Raw genomic sequence first — 17,693 nt, 5'->3', positions numbered from 1 at the left:
ATTTATTTAAAAACTATATAAAATAATATTTTATTGAAAGATAAATCATTAAAAAATATATTTTATTGAAAGAAAATAATATGTCAATGAGTTTTGCACAAAATATTATCCCCGTACTTGTATTTTTTTTTTAGATATATTAAATTAAAATCTTAAGCTATTATAATACTAACGAGATAGTCCAGTGGTATAAATTAGTGATTAATAATTAAATCCTATATGGAACTCAGTGTTTTATCGTATTCAATGAATCTGAATTAGTGATTATTATATAATTAAAAATACGATCGATAATCACATGTGTTTATAAATTGACCTGATCTCACAGATGAATAATTAAATTAATCGAGCTTGATATTAAGATGGAGTAATAGTTGGAATAAAAATTAAATATATTTTTACCCGTAAACTACGTAAGATAAAAAGCATATTTTATTATACTGCAACTTTAAGCCCTTATTATTTCTATGTATAGTTTATTTTATCAGATAGAGCCGTAAAATTACATTAACCCCTATGTATTGAATTTAATATATTTAATATAATGTGCACGTATATTTCCAATGTATAACAATAAAACCACAATTAGTATTCAGTGGATTTAACTCTAATACCCAAAATATTTCAAATATCTCCTGTAAATCCCGAGCTTAACCTCTAGAATGCTATCGCTTTATACAGTTGCAATACATAAATATACAAAGGGGTAGTTTTATAATATTACATGCAACTTTAACTATATTAATTATTAAAAAAAAATTGTATAGAACTAGGTATAAGTCAATGAACAAATATCAGAACAAACTGGGTTATTATCTAGTACGGGAGATCGAAGTTAGTGATTATTATATGATTATAAAATTATAATCAATCATCATAGGTTAGGGTTTTTAGATTATCTTAATCTCGCGGATGAATAATTTAAATAAATCGACTCGTGCATAGTGACTTTTACCTTAATAAATATTAAAATATAGTGAAGCTTCGGTTTGCAAGCATAATTTGTTTTGAGAACACTTGCATAATTTAATTTAAATGATATTTGAATATTTTTTTAGTAAAAATCACCTTTTTTAAAAAAAAATACTTGGGTTGATATAACTCATATTATTTTTTATTTAGTGCTATTAACAGGGCTTTGTTAGGAGAGGCATTATCATATAGCGTTTGCACCACAAAGTCCGTTAGGATACTGATTTTATCAATATTCACAAGAGTCGCAGCAAGTTTATTAATATACATGGAAACTAGAGTAACCAACGGTTAAATTAAAAAACTTTAAAACTTTCCACATTAACTTCAAATAAAGTTTCATCAAAAATTTCAGACCTTCCTAGGTAGTTTTTTTATCTTGCTATTTTGCGTTTCTAGAAATGCAAAATAAAATTGGTGGCATCGATTAGCCAATTTTTAACAACAGCCAAAATCGATTGAGTACTCTTTTCGACCGTTAAAGATGGAATATCTCAGACAAGTTCTGAAATATGAGTTTTTTTAAGCCTTAATAGTAGAAAATTTAAAGCTAAAAAATTGATAGAAAGATGCGTTGATATTTGGTATTAATCAACAAGATGGTCGTCAACGTTTGGAATAGGAAAAATAAATTAAGCTAGTTCATGCACAATGACATATATTGATTGTAAGCTGTAATAATAATTGTTCATAATTATTAAAATGTATGTCACTGATTAACAGCTATATATTTTAATTTAGTAACTTACTACTTATTTAATAGTTGCTGTTAATGTTTACCTCGTTGTGAGGCATTGGGCTAACGCCTGTAATTTTGCAACAGAAGATTTTTAATAAACCGTATATTTACAACAATGAAAGAGAGATCTCGTGCCAAAGCAATTACTGTAATAATTGAAAATATTGCACTAACCATATAAAAGCACATCCATCAGCAACAAGTACCGTCGAAGAAACCACTTTATTTAAAAAGGATGCGCCTTCTACAACTCATTTTTCTCTACGCATATTACTATTGTTTTTCTACCCTTAGGTTACTGAACGCCAGAGTGGTTATCTGGACAGTTTTTATTTTGATCCATTGAGTAGTGAGCTATTTTTTTTTCCCAAAGTTATTTCTGTCGCTATTTATTTATTATTATTCTATATTGCATTTTCATGTAAATTTTCTAAACTAAAATTTTCTAAACACTTTTCTATTAATAAATTCCGTTAATTTATTTTACTTAATTATTATAATATATTATACCGCTTTAATGATTTTTTTAATATCAATACAGAAGATTTTTATAAAATTAATATAAAATATTTTATTCCATTATTGAATTATTTTCTATAGAAATCTTTTACATTAATAGAATTTTTTTTTTGATTTCATTAGTTATATATGTAAATATTTAAATATATGGGATACCTCAAAACAGTGAAAGATTGACAACCGTGCATTTACGGCAATATTTCTCAAAGGGTTAATGCGAAAACTGTGTTAAACGAGCATTATAAAATATGTGACACTTGCGGTGAGAGACCGCAATCACAAATACCAGCTGCTCCACAAATATCACAGCCGACAATAATACAACTCGACACGCCAGCGAATATTTACTGACTTGCCATTTCAACTCCACTGCCTGATAGCAGCATCTTAATTTCTTAATGTAGTAATTTATATATATTTATAAAATAAATAGTTACTAGCTTTTTCGGCGTCTATTTGGTTGTCAAAGTCACGCCCCTTCGGCAGCAAAACCCAAAAATAATAAATAAATAAATATGTAAAGGCCATGAACGCCCCAGTATGAAATTATTTTTTTAATTAGCGACTGAAGTTTTTGATGAATATAGAAAACGAAATTACTAACACAAACTGAGTGCTCTATGCCACTGTGCTCAAAATCATTTATATTATATTTCATTATATGTAAAAGCAAATACAATTTTTTATTTTTATTTTTTACTATTTTTTTCATATTTTTATATATAATATAAAAGACCCGAGTACCTGCATTGAAAATATCTTTTAATTTATAAGGCGAAAAATATACTTTGTGTGCCTTTGTTATTTTTGTACCAAATTAAGTTTCGCCCGTCACTTCGTTAAGTCCTTTTTGTGCCTTCTCTCGGCAAGTATAAGCTCGGTTTTTTCTTATTTGGGTCACTTTTCGCCTCCGTATCTTTAGCAATTTCGTGGCTCGTATATTAGGAAATCCTGACGACGTTCTCCGTGAATTGCACTAACGCGCTCGTTATCTAAACGAGCCGCTAACTTCCGGCCGGAGAACATAGTAACGCGCGTCTGAAACGACCGCAATAGCATAATCACTGACTGACATGACCGCATCATTCGCTTTGAGAAGTTATATATACAATGATATTGAACAAATAGTTCAGAATAGATCTTCTTTTTAGGCTATAATCTGTTAAAACTAATAATAATGTAAGCAAGCAAATAAACTACAAATTAATTATGGAAAGATAGAGCAATACATTGATAATTTTGTGGTAGTTAATACAATGATTCAACTTAAAAGTGTGAATAAATATTGATAAAACTCAAGCTAATACATATATAAACTCTTCAGTTTCAGAAACTATAAATGGCAGTTCAGATAATTCCGATATAAATAAAATATGTGTTAAGAACCACTGCTGAAAAACTAACTAAAACCAGAAAGTCCAGTGAAGAACAACAACGGATGAATGAAAGCATCCTAAATTTTATATAATGGTTAATAAAAAGAAATTTAAATCAATTAAATCATTCATGGTTTTGCAAAGAGATATTTTGGGGTAAAATATTTCTTACATATATGGCTTTTATATTTATTTCAAGTCACTTTATTTTTTTTTTCAAAATATATAATACACTTATGCCAGCGATTCATTTCATACAAAAAAATAATATTTGTTCTACAGAATGAAATATATGGAATATATTGAGAGCTCTTCATAGATGATGGAGTGGCTTTTCAGAATGAGAACAATAAAAGATCGGTAATGAAAGAAGAAATCCTGTATGCAGGGCAGCCGAGAACGAGCCCGGGCTCTGGAAAAACATTTTTATCGTCTACTCACAACATATTTATAATTTTTTACTAGTATGCAAAATCCATATTTCGATACAATACTATTTCGATATTTTGTAAATTGAAACAATTTAATTAACTGTAACCATTCTGGCAACAAACTTACAGCTCTTCGGCTTAAAAACTCAAAATAATAATTTATATATCATATTTACCAGATCTTACAGATGGTTCTACAGATGACGCATATTTGCGTCATCGGCTCCCAACGATATTTTTATACAAATAACGCTAATACTCATTGACCTGACAAGTGCAGTTATGTATTTTTAAAATGTTGTATTTTATGCGCAAATTTACTAATATATTAATTATTGAATAATTATTTTAATATTTAATATATTTTTAAATAAAACAAGGAAAATATAGGGCTAACTATACATGCTTATCGATTGTTTTTGTACCAAGGAATAGATATAATAACAAAAAAATACTTGATGGATTGTAAGATATTTTTATTAACTAATCTAACTGTCTTTTGCAAAGAAATTAAAATAAATTGATTCAGATACTTTATTTTAGATAACTATTAAAAAAAAACAAATAGGAATTTTGAATGCAGATTTTTGAAAACAAATAAAGTATTGACATTTTGAACGTAATTATACAAAGTCATGGTAAAAGTAAGTTTTTTGATAGCAATGAAATCTAATTATTTATTTTTATTATTTTATTATTTTTTTTAAATCGATTCTAATAAAGGTAAATGATTTATAAATAAATTTATTAATCTTTATTTATTAGTTTTACTGAACTATAACCTAAGTTTAAATATGATTGTGATTTATCAGTGATAATATGTTAAAAACTCACTTCAAATATTACTAAGATAATAAAATTCACAATTTATATACTCTACACTTTTTTCGTTTTATTTATGTTTTAATATTGTTTGATTCACCTTCGAAATATACACATAATGAAATTTTTTGCTGAAAGATTAACGACGTGTAATATCGTTATATTGTATAGCTTCTGGCACAATTGCAATAGCACTGAAGCCACACATTACATTAAAAACGGATGAAAAAGGATTTGGATAATACAACAATGAACGTTGCCAGGAAAATCTTTGGCCAAATCGCGTTTTCATCTCCATTATATTTATATTATGCGTATAACAATAAGACTAAATTGTCGTACTATCATATAGTACAACTGCGCATCGTAATATGAAAGTAAATTAATTGAAAAAAGCAATAACACTTCATATAGTGTTACAAGAGTATTGTGTTGTTTTTAAAATTTAATAACGAAACCCAGGTACCGTTATATATTAACATATCCAAACTTTTAACAGCTAATGGAAATGTAATCTTTGTAATTTTTGTATATATTACTCGAGAAATATTTATAACTTAAAATTATAAGCAAATTTTTCATTTAAAATCATTGATTAGAATCTGATATATAATGATCAATTATGGGACGCTCTGCATATTTTAATTTAATTATTTTTGTGGCTAAGTGTAATTTTATAATATTGCGTCTAGAGCTTATTTTACTTTCAAATAATATTTTTTTTCATATTTTATATTAGGTATGTTAGTCAATAAGCGAAATTATTCGATTAGAATACAGATAAATATCAACCCGTTTTTTTAAGTAATACAATTTTATTAAATTTAAAAAATATAATTTTAAAATAATGATTGAAAGTAGGGTTGATAATTCAATACACATCACTTCATATTCTATCAATACAAATTTCATTCCTCGCTGTCGACGAGTTTTCTATAGCAAAGTTCGTGAAGCACTTCAGTTGATTTAATTGACAACGCAGAAGCCCGACAGATGTACGTGATTAATAGCAACTCGAGTGCTATTATTAGAATCGAAATCAAAAATATAAATCACAATGCCATGAAAATCGCTACGATGAGCTTTAACATTAGTATAATAATATATTTTGGTATAATGTAATTTTATTGATAACTTTTTTGCATTGCAAATAAATTTAAAAATAAATTTAAAACATATGCAGTCTAACAAATATTAAAATAATATTGTGGCATCCATAGTACATCAGCAAAGATATTTTAAAAAAATTAGTCAGATTGATAAATTGAATGCAATGACAGCAATTGAATAATTAGAATATTTTTCGCACGAGTAAATAGATCGCCTAAATATCGGATTTACGAAGCGCAGCTGCAACATAAATAAACAACTTACTAACAGAACTACGTACAAAACAACGATCCGAAAAACGCGTCTTAAAAAATATCGCCACAATAAAAAACGTGCATAAATATTTTTTTAATAGCATTTTGTGCAAATTTTACTTACAGCCATTTGCTTTTTATTAGTTCAAGGAAGAGTTTATTTTATCTTGATAACGGATTCAAAACATAAAAAAGTTGCTTATTAACATAATTTCATTCAAAACGACGATATAAAAAATGTTTATAAATGGAATTTTGTGCAAATTTTATTTTCACCCTATCAGCTCCAATTGCTTTAAATAATAAATGGCTGAGCAATAAGAGTTATTTTATTTTCACAATGGCAGAAATATAGTGTATGATTCTGATTCAAGGTCAAAAAAAAGGAATTAGACGCGTGTTTTTTCACTTATAAATATTATATAATTATTGCAAAATTCATAGTACGTGAGCAAGATACTTTTAAAATAGTATAAATAAAATTTAAGTAGACTTTCAAATATTTTTTTATTATCTGAAATAATGTAATTAAAACACATTAAAAAATATGTAAAAAAAAAAACGCCCGAAAATTATTCATAATAAATAACGAAGTTTTAAAGCACAGCTGCAACATGAAATAGCCACTTACTAAAAGAATTACGTGCAATGAAAAATTTCATAAATATTTTTTTTACGGAATTTTGAGAAAATTCTATTTACACCTAAATGGATTTTAATAGTTCAAAGAAAAAGTTACTTGACCTTAATAACGTATTTACAACATAACAGCTCATTATAAATGGAATTTTGTGCAAATAATATTTTCGCCCAATCAGCTCCAATTAATTTAAACCATACACTGATGAGCAATAAAAGTGATTTTATTCTTATAATGGCAAAAATATAGTGTTTTAACTTTAAATAATATCGAAAAAAGCAAACATTACGAAATATTTAAATAAAAAAAAAACCGTCGGAAAATTCTTTATTATAAATAAGAAATTTTTGAAGCGCAGCTGCAAAATAAAAAGCAACTCACTAACAAAATTACGTACAAAACAACGATATAAAAATCGCGTTTAAAAAAATTCGCTACTGTAAAAAAAACGTTAATAATTTTTTTTTAAATGGAATTTCGTGCAAATTTTCTTTACACCCAATTAGCTCTATAAGTTTAAGATAAATATTATTTTATTATAATCACGGATTTAAAACACAAAAAAGGGTCAAAAACACAATTTCATTTAAAATATGGTTATAAAAAATGTCGCAAGAATAACTAATGAAATTTTGTGCAATTTTTCTTTTCGCCTTATCAGCTCCGATTATTTTAAAACATACATGAATGAGCAATAAAAGTAATTTTATCCTAATAATGGCAAAAATATAGTGTTGCAATTGAATATCGAAAAAAAAACACACATTACGAAATATGTAAAAAAAAATAGACCGTCAGAAAATTCTTCACTATAAATATCAAACTTTCGAAGCGCAGCTGCAGCATAAAAAAAAACAGTTAATAACAGAATTGTAAACAAAACAACGAGATGGAAATAGCGTCTTAAAAAAATTTGCTACCGTAAAAAAAACGTTTATAAACATTTTTTTTAATGGAATTTTGTGTAAATTATGTTTACACCCAATTGGCTCTATTAGAAGTGGATTAAAATGTGTTCTAATTTCAAATATTTCTGGCATTTATAGTACGTCTGCAAAATAAAAACAACAATTATGTACTTAAATTGAATTGTGTCAGGTAAATAAGTACAAACATAAGATATCGTTAACTGAAGTAGGTTTGTACATAAGAAATAATATAATAATTAATATATTATTTCTACGGTTAAGTTTCTATGTATTTTTATTTTTGCTTTAAAATTATTTCCACATAGATTAATTTTTAATTTAAACCACAAACTTTCGTAACTAAAATTATATACATTTTACCTTTTCAAGCCTTTTAAACTAAAAGGAAATTCTCAGCCGTCATTAAAATTTTCTCTCTCCTGTATTTATATTCAAAAGAGTATGTGTGGAAGCCCGCGGCGTTATTTTATATAAACGACGCCATTTATTTAATCTCCACCGTTTTTATCAGCCGACCTAACATTTGAGTGTTGCAATGGTCCGGGAGAGATTATTTAAAAGAATATCTTCAAAGGATAAGGGCATTGATGAAGACAAATATTCCTATTTTATGATATTGAATACGCATTCGTATTATTTTGGCGCACTCGACCATACGAATATGCATATATGTATTTACAGCGACGAATCGCTTTTAAGCTTTGAAACAATATTATAAGAATAATTAAACCGATTAAGATTATAATAATAAGCCGCTTGAATTCAGAAGCCCTACTATAAAATATAAAATAAATTGTAATGTTGGTCACACCTGAATTCGTTTAGCGTACAAATAACAATTTCCATAATAACATGCGCGACAAATTTCAACTCTATGATGATGTATAATAGTATTATGTAGTTGACATTAAAATTATCATGCTAGCACCTGATCAAGCAGATAGTCACTTTGTTGACAATACCACTCATGAACTCTAATTGACTGCATACGATCCTAATGCGAAATTCTCGCAACTCTATAACTGGATTTATTGGATGAAATCTAGCAGAATCCAAATCCAGACCAAACAAAAAGTCGCCGGGATCGATCCGTAGTTCAGTTTACGGTTAACTTAAACGGATTAAGTTAGAAACAATGGCGATTATAAAAGAGATTTACTTTTGACTGTCGAAGCTAAAACATTATGACACGTAATACAATTTGTGTAATTGGATTAAGACACCCAAAACCCCTTCCGAGGGATTCATTTAACACCATAGAATTAAACTTTATTAAATACTGACTATATTATAACATTATCACAAAAACAATGAATTAAATCTGTCATAAACTGAATATTTAAAAGTCTAATAAGCAGATGATTGAAGTAAATGATGAACGTTTATTTTCAGATTATACTTGACTAGACTAGACCTAGTTCTATATCGTGTTTTTTCTACAGAAAATATTTCATCAACGTAAGATTTTATTACTGATAGATGTGCGAAAAAGAAGTTATATTTAAACATGTTGCAGTGTAGTTCTATTCAAGAGAAAGTATAATTTATGTTAAACATGTATTTTAGATATGTTATATTTTCACAGCTTATGTATAAAAATTGTAAGAGCAAAGTCTTTACCCAAAAATAATGACAGTTTTTACTTAGTCGCCATTAAAATAATGAATAGTTATTAAATGTTAAGTTTGTGTAAATTACTTTTGCAGTTGTTTTAATATATATATTTCAATTGAAAATATTAAGAAAACTTGGGTTTATGATTGTCAATTATATAAAACACCAACAATATTTTCACGCGTCATAATCGGTTTAATGGGACGTAAACATTATCGTGTCTGTTTTTTTTTATAATATATAATAATATTCTGGTGCTACGTTTCATTATAAAATTTTCATTAAAAAATAAATTATATTTTTCAAAAGATTGCAAACAAAATGTTTGAGTGATATTTAAACTTGTTACAGTGTTGATTTTAGTAACAATCGAGTATTTGCTATTTTAGAGAGTAAGAGCAAAGTCATTTTCACATAAAAGTGAAGATAATTTTGAATAAATGTTTAACTTTTCTGAATTTTTAAGTGGTTGTTTTAGTACATATTTTTATTATAAAATAGTATAAGAACTTAATTTTATAAAATACAACAATATTATTTTCACGAGTCACAATCTATAAACTATCATATTGTAGTTGTTCAAAAAAATTATAATAATAATTATACTTATTTTTCAATTTAATTGTAATATAAAAAAATATTTTTTAGAAGTTGTAAAATAATCTGTTAAATTGTTAAAGTATTACTTTTTTTAAGAATCGAGTTTTTTATGTGAACTTTTATGACAATCTCACAGCTTATGTATCAATTGGTAAGAGAAAAATGATATTCACACAAAAGTGAATTTTTATTATTAAATAGTTTATGTTGACTAATTTTATAAAATACAACAATATTATTCTAACGCGACATAATTGATTTATTGAACTATAAATGAAAAATATTTAAACCTAAATACTATGTATTCATAGAAAAAAAATATTGCTGAATATTTTGTTAAAGAAACAATTAATCTATATTTTACATTATAAATATAAAAACAAGACCTTAAAGAATAGACTAATGTACAATATCGTAAGATGTAAAGAAGTGATATTTGAAGCAAATTACTTAAAGATCTTTGAGAGATTTGCACAGAATAAATGCAATATTCTAAATAAATCTTATTAATTTATTCAACAGCAAGGTTATTAAAAAATCTAAATATATGTATGTATATTTTTATAAAACGTATGGACCTTCACTTTTAAACACAAAATTTATAAACTGCATGTATAAATAATATGATATAAATAGTATAATATATGTACATACATTGAGTTACTTTTCTGGTGATATTGCAACTTTTTTTTATAAGGCCATTCACCACTGATTACGTGACAGTTTATTTATTATTGATTTATTTTGTGTATGTATCTCTTTTCCATTCGTTCTATTTACTTAAGAATTGAAGTTTTCATTTATCTGTAACACAACAGCTTTCTTTGTAGGATAACCACAATGAAATCTCATCAACGTGACCGCAATCACTTGACACTATTGTGTTACGTCATCCTTGTCTACGCTAAGCGTATTGTATATTTATATATGTTTATAAACATGAATACGGTATAAATTTAATGATTTTGATAGATATAATATTTTTATGTACAATGTGAAAAAAATATTCAATTAAAATAATATTATTAAACAAAAATTAACGTTTGTTAGTGTATGGTTATAACATAAAGTCACTGTTTTTATTTTAAATAAAATGTTAGTAAAATTAGTTTTTATGAGACACATACATTTGCTTCATTATTACAATATATGTTTTAATGTAAAAGAGAAGAAAAAATATATTTATATAAATTTGCTATATACTTTAACCAGAAATTATTTTTTTGATAAATTTCTAGCTTTGTGTCGCTCTGTAAAGTTTTAAACGTACATACATATGTGACACATATGAGCAAAAACAAAGGCTAGTTTCTAACACACTTTATCGATAGTTTTTCGCACAGTAAAAAAAAGAAAATTGTGGTAAAAACGATACACCGAACGGACAGGACTTGACAGGACAGGGCGGCGATTTGAAATATCGACTTTTATTTTTTTTATGCGTATTAGAGCTTAGAAAGAACAAGTTTCGCGTATTGATCGCACTTACATAACAGGCTGCGGGGCTATTCTCGTTTCTTACGTACAAAACGTAAAATTTTCGCAACATTCCGGGAAAAACGAACCCAATTATAACGCGAAAACTCGGGCGAGAAATCGGAAAATTCGACTAACATTTAACTCTCTGAATTTTCATATACTTTCACAAATACCATCATCCAAAACCACTACATCTGAAATCTACACAAAATAAATTATTAAGGATTAAAATAAGATTTACCAGCAATCATAATTGTTTGTTTATATTTAAATGAAGCAGTAAAACTTAAATTTTCGCGTCATACATACATATGTGTATTTAAACACAAAGAACGAAAATTCGCAACGTTTCGACGATAACGATGTTAACTTACGTGATAATTAGTATACTCATATGGTGACACAGATACATGCATAATTGTAGACATTAGACGATTGACGTATTTTTAAAAAGTTTCATTATCGTCTTTATATGTAAAATTTAAATTAATGCGAAAAATATGATTTTTTCATTATTAATAATAATATAATATATTATTTGTGTATAACACATAATTCTATATAAATATTAGGAATATTTATAAATATGCAAAGATTATACAGACAAACTAAAACGTAATATTTTTTCGAAATAATATATAGTAACGATTGCTTTAATAATTTTTTGGCTAATTGCGTTTCTATTATCGATTAAAATATACATTTTTACACTTATGTATAGTAAATAAAATCAGTGCAAAATGTAAATATTATAGAAAAAAGTCACTCTAATACAAGTTATATTTACGTTAAAATTTCATATGCAGAAAAAAAGCCTAAGAAGTACAAAATAATATAAACATATCTTATCTAATATGTGTTCAATTATAAATTGATTTGTTTCCAATACATATTTTACTTTTATTTTCCAACAATTTATGTAAAATAATTCCATATTACATTACATATTCAGAGAAGAAATTAATAATAATAATATTAAAATATATACTAAAAATAATAAAATATTATATTTAATTGAACATTCTTAATGTTGTTCTTATTATCTAATCTGATTATTAATGAAACTCTTAGATTACCAAAGGCTAATTAAAGTAATGAAGGAAAACGGTAACATTTTTTTTGTCATTGAAATATTTCTTAGAAAAGCATCTGGCACAGACCCGCCCTTTTTATGCAACTGTATTACATATATGCAATAATTGTAAAATATTTAAAAAAATATTCATAGAAATTAAATTTGTAGAAAAAATGTCCATAAAATGGGAATTATTAATTTTTATCAATAAAAACATTTTTTGCTTTAAAGAGCATATGTTTAAATTTAAAGGTAATTTAATTTATATAAATACAGTATATGCAGAAATCTTATATTCACTTTAGATTTTCTCGAAAAATATGTGAATATAATAATACAGTATATTATTGTAGATATATTTATATTAATATTAAATATATAATTGGATGATCGTTAAAAAGACCAAACGTCAATAAGATCCTGATGTATTATAATAGAGGTGGATAGTAAAGGGTTCAGAAATTTGATTGATTACAAAGCGTCGGGTTACGAAGGAGTTTCGCGCTTCCGTAATATATTTGAACCATAGAGATAATTGTCATATAAAAATAGCTAACGCTACACAATATTTTTCTTATTTCGAACAAGACAAAGATAAAAAAAAACACTTTGGATTATGGAGAAAACGAGGTATTAGTTACCCATACATTTTTGAAATCTGCCGATACCCAGTTAAAGCAGTTCCTTCTAATCTGAATTTTAACCTACGCCGTACATGTACGGTGGACAATCTTTCGCTGTTTTGAGTAACCCAAAATTTACATAAATAACTTAAGAAATAATTTAAAAAAAAACATTATAATTATAATAAATATAATTTTTAATTTCAATTAATATAAATAATTTTTATTGTAAATATAATATTTCATAAAAAATAATGAAAGCTTCTGTAAAAAAATAACAAAATAATATATAATAAATTAACGATAGTGTTAAAATAAATTATTAAAACATACTAATACAAAAATGTAGTGCAACAAAACGTTAAAAACCAGTGATTGCCATATTAATTAATAATGAATCAATAGCAATAAAAATAATAATAGAAAAAATACGTAAAATTAACTTGCTCCTAGATGTATACTATCAAATTATAAAATGTGTATAAATTAACTCACTACTCAAAGGATTAATGAAGTTCTTAGATTTTCAAACTAAAGAGTAGTTAAGAAGATCGTAAACATTTAAATACCCTTTATTTATTAAAAACTTTTATATCACATAAGCCATTAGAAAAGTCTTAAAATAGTCGATAACGCCACATAAGCGTAAAATCGCCCATTGGACGTCAATTGTGCTAAATAATATGCAAAAATTAAATTTAAGACTCCCACGCGTATCATATATCTGAATATTTAACGCCCTTCACGAGGACAAAGGCAATTAACAAATATTCGTGCGAAAATGTGGCTGGAACCTAAAACCCTCGTACACCGACTACGTCATTATATTGCGTTCCATGTTTGCATATGTATGTACATACATAGTATGTAACGTGCTACAGCGTGTTCTGTATACACTTGACGAAAACGTTATCTAACAGAATCTAGTAAATGACAGGTGTCGGTTGTTGGTGACTGTTGACGAAGCCTTTTCTCTTCGTGTTTGGTTTGAGAACGGTTTTACACAGTTGACAGTGTGAACATATCACTACACAAGTATCCTTTTATTCAATTTTAACGAATTTCTTAGTGACATATAACTAGGGCTTTCCACTATTCGAATATTGAATATATTCATAATTTTTTTCTGGTTTTTATTGATATTAATTTATATAATTAATTAGTGCAAAAAATCAATTTATTGCCAGTGAAATATTATTCATTGAAAAAAAATATTATTTAATAATTAATAATCATTAACTAATATCATAATTGTGAAACTCTTTGAATTTATAAAATATGCATAGCACAATGCTGTATGAATTACTGATCAGTGAGGGCGGCAAGAGTAAAATTCTTAATTTATTATTATATATTTTTTAGCTTTTTTATATCACCAAAATTAAGATCTGTTGCGATTAAATTAGTTCAGCACAATTGATGAGAACATTTTAAATATATAATTTTATCGAATTTAGTGTATATATGATAGCGTAGTATTTTATGAATAGTCTACATGGAAAAACTACAGATAAAAATATTTTTAATGAAGTTGAGAAAACGTCAACAAAATACAATCTATACAAACAATGAAATTGACTTAAATGTGTCAAATTCGATGGTGGTAAAAATATGTGTAGAACAGGAAATAATATGAGACTTACATCTTTTAATTATTCTTTGGATAATTCCCCAAATATACATTGAGAGAAATATCTCAATCTATCATGAGCTATCGGTGAACTTTTTTTATTAGAAATGAAAGCAAAATATCCACAGATTCTCCTTGGTACATCAAAAATTGTTTTTAATATAAAAAAAACGATAATGGAATACAGATTAATGTACCACAGAAGATTTTGCGTTAACTCAAACCAGTCCGCTGAAGAACTACTGACTAATTATGAAAGACGAAGGCTACGAAGATATAAATCTGGTGACATAAAGAAAGATTTAAATAGCCAAATAACCATTGTATCATATATTTTTATGTATCTTTTTATACGTTAAATATTTACTTATTCTCGTATTAGTATTGAAAGATTAATAAAGAAAAATATCTCTGCAGAAGATATTATTAAAACTCTTTTGCAAATAGATTTGAAAGTTCATAAGCAAAGTCATTATGTAACATTAAAGAGATTTATTGCTTATTATATATATATTTTTAATTTATATATATTATATATAAATACATATATCTCTTAATGTTACCATTCCGATCATAATCACAGATTCATCCTTAAATGGTCCATATTTGAACAAATTTTAAATGCCGGAACACCGATCGAATTGAACGGAAACCTCGCTGAAAGCTGTCAATTCACAGACAATTACCATTGAATTATTCATTTTTGTGCATGCAACCGACAACGCTGTTGAATTCATATGCAACACAGATTCTGATATTTAACCAAACGTTAACGTCTAGTAAATCGACAGCGTTTTAATTAAACCCTTTGACGCGTTTCAAACACAGTTTTCATGCAAAATTTCACGTATGAATTTAGTTTGTAGTAAAATTTAATTAATACCGTCAACATTTTCGAATAACAAACAAACCGCTCATTACATGTAATCAAAACCAAAACAGTTTTACATGCATTTATTTTTTAAGTTGTATTTATTAATAAGTATATTAATATGTTGTAATTAATTTTTTTGTACGTTTTCACGTGTAAATGAAAGTAGTATAATTCCATTTATTTATACACTGAGATATTTAACTTAAAAATATTAATCAATTCGGGTAATGTATAAACTTAAATAATTAATAAAAATGTTTAAGAAAATAAACGATTTTAGCTACAAATAGATTTTTACTATTTATGATAATAACAATTTTTGAAAAATATAAACAATAGCAATTTTAAATTTATATAATAATTTAAAAAAAATAATAATTAAAATGACATGTAAGTAAACGAATAATTGAGTTTATTAATAAATAATTGCAGTTATAATATAATGAATTTATAAATAAACAAGTATGAAAAGTATATTACTTTGTTAAAATAACTAATAATAACAAACTTATTCATTTTTCAATCCTTTACATGAACATGAGTTATGTAAGGCAATATCTCTATATTTCTCTCTTGTTATAAGTATTGAAGTTGTCTACAGAAATGTTTCGGTCTTTCTCGTTTTCCAAATTAAGCAAGAATGTGCGGTTCATCCGTTTTAAACCTCATCCAGCATATCTTCAACCCTTGTATAATTTCTCCGCTCGTATTTTTTTTCCTGCTTAATATTGCCTCTTCTAAGGATTTGGTTAAAACAAAATCTTCTCGTTTCATGTCATATAAAATGAATATCGAATTATTGTTGTAATTTCATTTTAATATTTCATGATTTTCTTTTTTCATTTACTATGTATTCTTTTCTTGTGTCTTTTGTATACTTTTTGACCATATTCACGCATTGGAATAACCTCACGGTGGTTCTTGTTGAATATAAATAAATATGTAGATACATGTATATTTAATATAACTGTCATATAGCCATCTACTATCAGTAACAGGTCTTCAACGAATGTGTGTATTCAAGTAACGAATTCAGACGTGTAAGCTCTTTTGAAAAGTCCCAGAAAGGTTCCTCGTTTTATAAGTCTATATCCAGTCAAGCACGAAAATTTTATGTAAAAATGTTACGTTATATAGTATGTATATGAGAGCCCCAGAGGGATTAAGTGAGATTTGCTAAAATTTTACTCTAGTAAAAAACACATTTTAGTGATTAAGCAGTGATGCTTTATTAATGTATTAATTAATTAGAATAAGACCAACATAATCTAACAGGTGTCCAGTTACAAAATAGTAAGCGATAAAATATTTAAATAATTTGTAAAGTTATAAAGAATCGAAATGAAATGAAAAGTAGTTCATACACAAATATGTTATATGTATCAAGACTATTTATTTTCATTTTAAAAATAATAGAGCGTTAAGCATTCAAGAACAAAGTTAAATTTTAACTAAAGCATAAAATATATTACTAGAATAAATTCTTTTCCCTTGATTTAAAATCAAACATTATAACAGAGATGAAATAATCAATACCAACAATTGAAAATGTCCACAGCTATAAAACATTAACTTGGAAATACGAGTAATTTTTGTAATTTCGGCAGTTAATAGTTTATGCAGTGAAACATCAAAAAAAATACTATTTGAATTGTTGTAATACATAAAAAATTAAGACATAATACATAATTGTGTTTTCATATTTGTTCGGTTTATTGTGTTTGAAATGTAGGGGCCTATTTATATTTATATATGTATTTATTCAGATTTTGTTATAGTCAAAATTTGACGGCACTTTGGTAACACTGGCGTGACGGATTCTCTCGACTGGCAAACATCGGCGCGCTCGCGCGCGGTTGCGGGCCCGTGCCCTGTTTATTGTATATATTATAACTGTTATAATATACAATGAATGGTACATTCTAACAGTTAGTATAAGTTACATGTTAAAATCTAACATGTAACTTTTTATTTACTTTAATAAAAACATACTACTGCAGCGGTTA

At 26.3% G+C, this 17,693-nt stretch overlaps 1 protein-coding gene across 7 annotated transcripts in view; it reads right to left on the bottom strand.

Moving 5' to 3' along the window:
• MESK2 (misexpression suppressor of KSR 2) overlaps positions 1-17,693 on the bottom strand; it is a 244,284-nt gene that overhangs the window by 111,030 nt on the left and 115,561 nt on the right. The gene's annotated exons all lie outside the window — the stretch shown is intronic.

Source organism: Plectrocnemia conspersa, unplaced genomic scaffold, assembly GCF_051122295.1.
Source record: "Plectrocnemia conspersa isolate PC_06_02 unplaced genomic scaffold, ASM5112229v1 ptg000006l, whole genome shotgun sequence".
Lineage (NCBI taxonomy): Eukaryota > Metazoa > Arthropoda > Insecta > Trichoptera > Polycentropodidae > Plectrocnemia > Plectrocnemia conspersa.
The sequence above is the reverse complement of the archived record's forward strand: the minus strand, read 5'-3'. Positions and strand labels throughout refer to the sequence as shown.